Source organism: Colias philodice, unplaced genomic scaffold (genome assembly GCF_061535455.1).
Source record: "Colias philodice isolate Cphi_HAF_F1 unplaced genomic scaffold, ilColPhil1 Martin Lab GWU primary ptg000018l_1:14663442-14930425, whole genome shotgun sequence".
NCBI lineage: Eukaryota > Metazoa > Arthropoda > Insecta > Lepidoptera > Pieridae > Colias > Colias philodice.
The window spans coordinates 58318-62500 of NW_028322191.1; the positions used below are offsets into that span (position 1 = coordinate 58318).

Genomic DNA, 4183 nt, shown 5'->3' on the forward strand with positions numbered 1-4183 from the left:
TCTATCAAAAATGAACGCCCTCTTTTGTTGTTGTTGTTGTTGTTGAATAGCCGAATTTTTTCGAATTTTAAAATTTTCGAATTTTCTGAGAAAAGAGAAACGAAATGTAGCTAATATTATGATTATAAATTTCGTGGCCAGAAATAATTTAGTTTTAAAAAGCTAACCTAACCTAACCTAACCTACACACAAACCTAACTATTATTACATTGAGGTTCAAATTTATGTCTATCAAAAATTAACGCCCTCTTTTGTCGTTGTTGTTGTTGTTGTTGTTGTTGTTTATAATTTATTTAATATGGACCACGAAATTTATAATCATGAATTATTTTTGACGACTGCACGCCGTAACTGCACGCGTACAAAGTTTTTTGACTTGACCTTGAAAACACGAGGCGTTAGTCGCGCGCGGCGTATGTATGTATGTATGTATGTATGTATGTACATATGCCGTGCGTGATACGTGAAAAATTAAACAAGCAGAAACACCATTGCCGGGATGCGAGACAATCGGTGCGCGAGGCTAGCGAAGACGGGGGGCGATGCGCGTGCGCAGCAGCGAGAGATTGTACGTATGTGTATGTATCATTATTTCGTCGCTGTTGTACCGCGTCGCCCGTGTGTGCTCTGCGCTCTCCTCGTTGCCGCAGTTCGCGTGTCGGTGTGGCGTTGATGTGGGGTTGGGGTTGGTGTTTGGTGGTGAGTCTGACAGAATTGTAGAGTAGTGTTAGTTCTATAAAATAATAAAAGACCAAAGATGATATATTATAAAAGCGTGTGTTGTGCAAACGGCGCGATACAGTTTTTAATCTTTAGTATTTTATGGAACAACAAAAACTCTTCAAATCAGAAGATCAGTGTTCAGTAGTGTGGTAGTAGTAGTAGTAGTAGAAGAAGAAGTAGTAGTAGCTGTAGTAACATTGCGTCTGCCGACGGTTTGATAGATTGTCAGTTTCGTAGATTGTATTTTATATGTGTAGTGTAATAAATATTACGCATCTTGATACACTCTCGGAGCGCAGACCGTGAAAAATATACTACGACTATTGAACGGCAGTATGAAAATTTTTAATGCTCACATCGCACACGTTTGTGATGTACCAATGGGCTTTTATCAGATGTTTATACGTGTGTGTGTGAAACACACGTATATTCCAAAACTTGGTCGCAATTTTCGATCCTTCCACTCTCCGTGCGTAGATTGATCGTTTGCGTCATAAAAGTTGACCGATATTAAAATTTTTCCTTCGCTTGATGCGAATGGGAATTGTTGAGGGGTGTCTCGTTAAGATGATACTTTCAACGGTTAAACTGACTGTGTTCAGATTTATCCACGTGTGCGCGCCCGTGTGTGTGTGTGAATAGTGTGCGTGTGACGGTCGCCGCCGTCACATATCATGTTATTTAAACACGCCTCGCGCACATAATATAATTATATAGAGAAGCAAACGTCGCGGCGGCATCGTCGTGTTACGTTTGAGGCTCTAGCGGAAGCTTTAGTTAGCTCCCTGGTTGATCCTGCCAGTAGTTATATGCTTGTCTCAAAGATTAAGCCATGCATGTCTCAGTGCAAGCCGTATTAAGGCGATACCGCGAATGGCTCAATATATCAGTTTTGGTTCCTTAGATCTTACTCAGTTACTTGGATAACTGTGGTAATTCTAGAGCTAATACATGCAATCAGAACTCTGACCAGTGATGGAATGAGTGCTTTTATTAGATCAAAACCAATCGACGGAGGGCCTGGCGTCTGAAGTCGTTAATTTTGATGAATCTGGATAACTTTTGCCGATCGCATGGTCCAGTACCGGCGACGCATCTTTCAAATGTCTGCCTTATCAACTTTCGATGGTAGTTTCTGCGACTACCATGGTTGTCACGGGTAACGGGGAATCAGGGTTCGATTCCGGAGAGGGAGCCTGAGAAACGGCTACCACATCCAAGGAAGGCAGCAGGCGCGCAAATTACCCACTCCCGGCACGGGGAGGTAGTGACGAAAAATAACGATACGGGACTCTTACGAGGCCTCGTAATCGGAATGAGTACACTTTAAATATTTTAACGAGGAACAATTGGAGGGCAAGTCTGGTGCCAGCAGCCGCGGTAATTCCAGCTCCAATAGCGTATACTAAAATTGTTGCGGTTAAAAAGCTCGTAGTTGCATTTGTGCGCCGCGCTGTCGGTGCACCGCATCCGCGGTGATACTGACACGTTTGCGGAGCATATCGTCGGTGAGCCGGTCGTTAAAAGCCGGTTCAATATCAAAATCCTATCGCGGTGCTCTTCAGTGAGTGTCGAGGTGGGCCGACAATTTTACTTTGAACAAATTAGAGTGCTCAAAGCGGGCTCAAAATGCCGCTTGAATATTTCGTGCATGGAATAATAGAATATGATCTCGGTTCTATTTTGTTGGTTTTCAGAACTCCGAGGTAATGATTAATAGGGATAACTGGGGGCATTCGTATTGCGACGTTAGAGGTGAAATTCTTGGATCGTCGCAAGACGAACATCAGCGAAAGCATTTGCCAAAGGTGTTTTCATCAATCAAGAACGAAAGTTAGAGGTTCGAAGGCGATTAGATACCGCCCTAGTTCTAACCGTAAATATGTCATCTAGCGATCCGCCGACGTTACTACAATGGCTCGGCGGGCAGCTTCCGGGAAACCAAAGATTTTGGACTCCGGGGGGAGTATGGTTGCAAAGCTGAAACTTAAAGGAATTGACGGAAGGGCACCACCAGGAGTGGAGCCTGCGGCTTAATTTGACTCAACACGGGAAATCTCACCAGGCCCGGACACCGGAAGGATTGACAGATTAATAGCTCTTTCTTGATTCGGTGGGTGGTGGTGCATGGCCGTTCTTAGTTGGTGGAGCGATTTGTCTGGTTAATTCCGGTAACGAACGAGACTCTAGCCTGCTAAATAGGCGTCGTCATTTAGGTGTGCGCGGCTCTCGGGTCGCGCAACTCACTGGCGGCGTATTAAAATTCTTCTTAGAGGGACCGGCGGCTTTGAGCCGCACGAGATTGAGCAATAACAGGTCTGTGATGCCCTTAGATGTCCTGGGCCGCACGCGCGCTACACTGAAGGAATCAACATGTTCTCCCTGGCCTAGAGGCCCGGGCAACCCGTTGAAACTCCTTCGTGCTGGGGATTGGGGTTTGCAATTATCCCCCATAAACGAGGAATTCCTAGTAAGCGCGAGTCATAAGCTCGCGTTGATTACGTCCCTGCCCTTTGTACACACCGCCCGTCGCTACTACCGATTGAATGATTTAGTGAGGTCTTCGGACCGACACGCGGTGGCTTCACGGCCGTCGGCGTTGCTGGGAAGTTGACCAAACTTGATCATTTAGAGGAAGTAAAAGTCGTAACAAGGTTTCCGTAGGGGAACCTGCGGAAGGATCATTAACGTAACGACGCACTGCGCACTCTCGCACTACTCGCATACGCGCCTCGTGTGTGTTTGTGTATTAGTACGAACGAGTGTCGTGGGACGCGTGAATGTGACTGCATCCGTTAAAAAAAAAAACGAATACCTCTAACATGTCAGTGTATGACGTGTTAGAGTGATTCGCGAAAGCGCCGCGGTACATATTTTAACCTATGTACACGCACGCAAACGTTACATAAAAGAACGCGCACAACACTTTGATTATGAAACGAAAACATTATTATAATAAACTATTACCCTGAACGGTGGATCACTTGGCTCGCGGGTCGATGAAGAACGCAGTTAACTGCGCGTCATAGTGTGAACTGCAGGACACATTTGAACATCGACATTTCGAACGCACATTGCGGTCCGTGGAGAAATATCCAGGACCACTCCTGTCTGAGGGCCGGCTGTATAAAAACAACAATCCACACTGTTCACACGCGTGTTTTCACGCGTGTGTGAGCATGTGACGGTTTAGCGAGCGCATTGCGTGCACGCTATCCGTTTGAAAATTTTACCTGTATTATGTTCTACGTGTGCGCGACTCGGTGTGAAACCGTTGTGGACGCTTCTCGCGCGACGCTCGTATGATATGTCTCGTGTAGAATGTGTCGTGAACTGTTTCGCATATAAGCCGAGCCGCATTCAAAGCGCTCGTAGTGCGTGTTATTGTGTATAATATATTATTTTTGTCATAATAATATGATGTGTATTATGATAAAATATGAAAGTGAAGCGTAGGCGG

The 4183-nt window shown here is 45.3% G+C and overlaps 2 non-coding genes across 2 annotated transcripts; both read left to right on the forward strand.

The window, feature by feature from the left end:
• Positions 1–1505: 1505 nt before the first annotated feature.
• LOC149474780 (small subunit ribosomal RNA) lies at positions 1506–3410 on the forward strand. The gene has a single exon (XR_016318263.1). It is a non-coding gene; the product is annotated as a small subunit ribosomal RNA (ribosomal RNA).
• A 277-nt stretch (positions 3411–3687) lies between these two features.
• Positions 3688–3844, forward strand: LOC149474781 (5.8S ribosomal RNA). Its single transcript, XR_016318279.1, has one exon. It is a non-coding gene; the product is annotated as a 5.8S ribosomal RNA (ribosomal RNA).
• Positions 3845–4183: the final 339 nt, after the last annotated feature.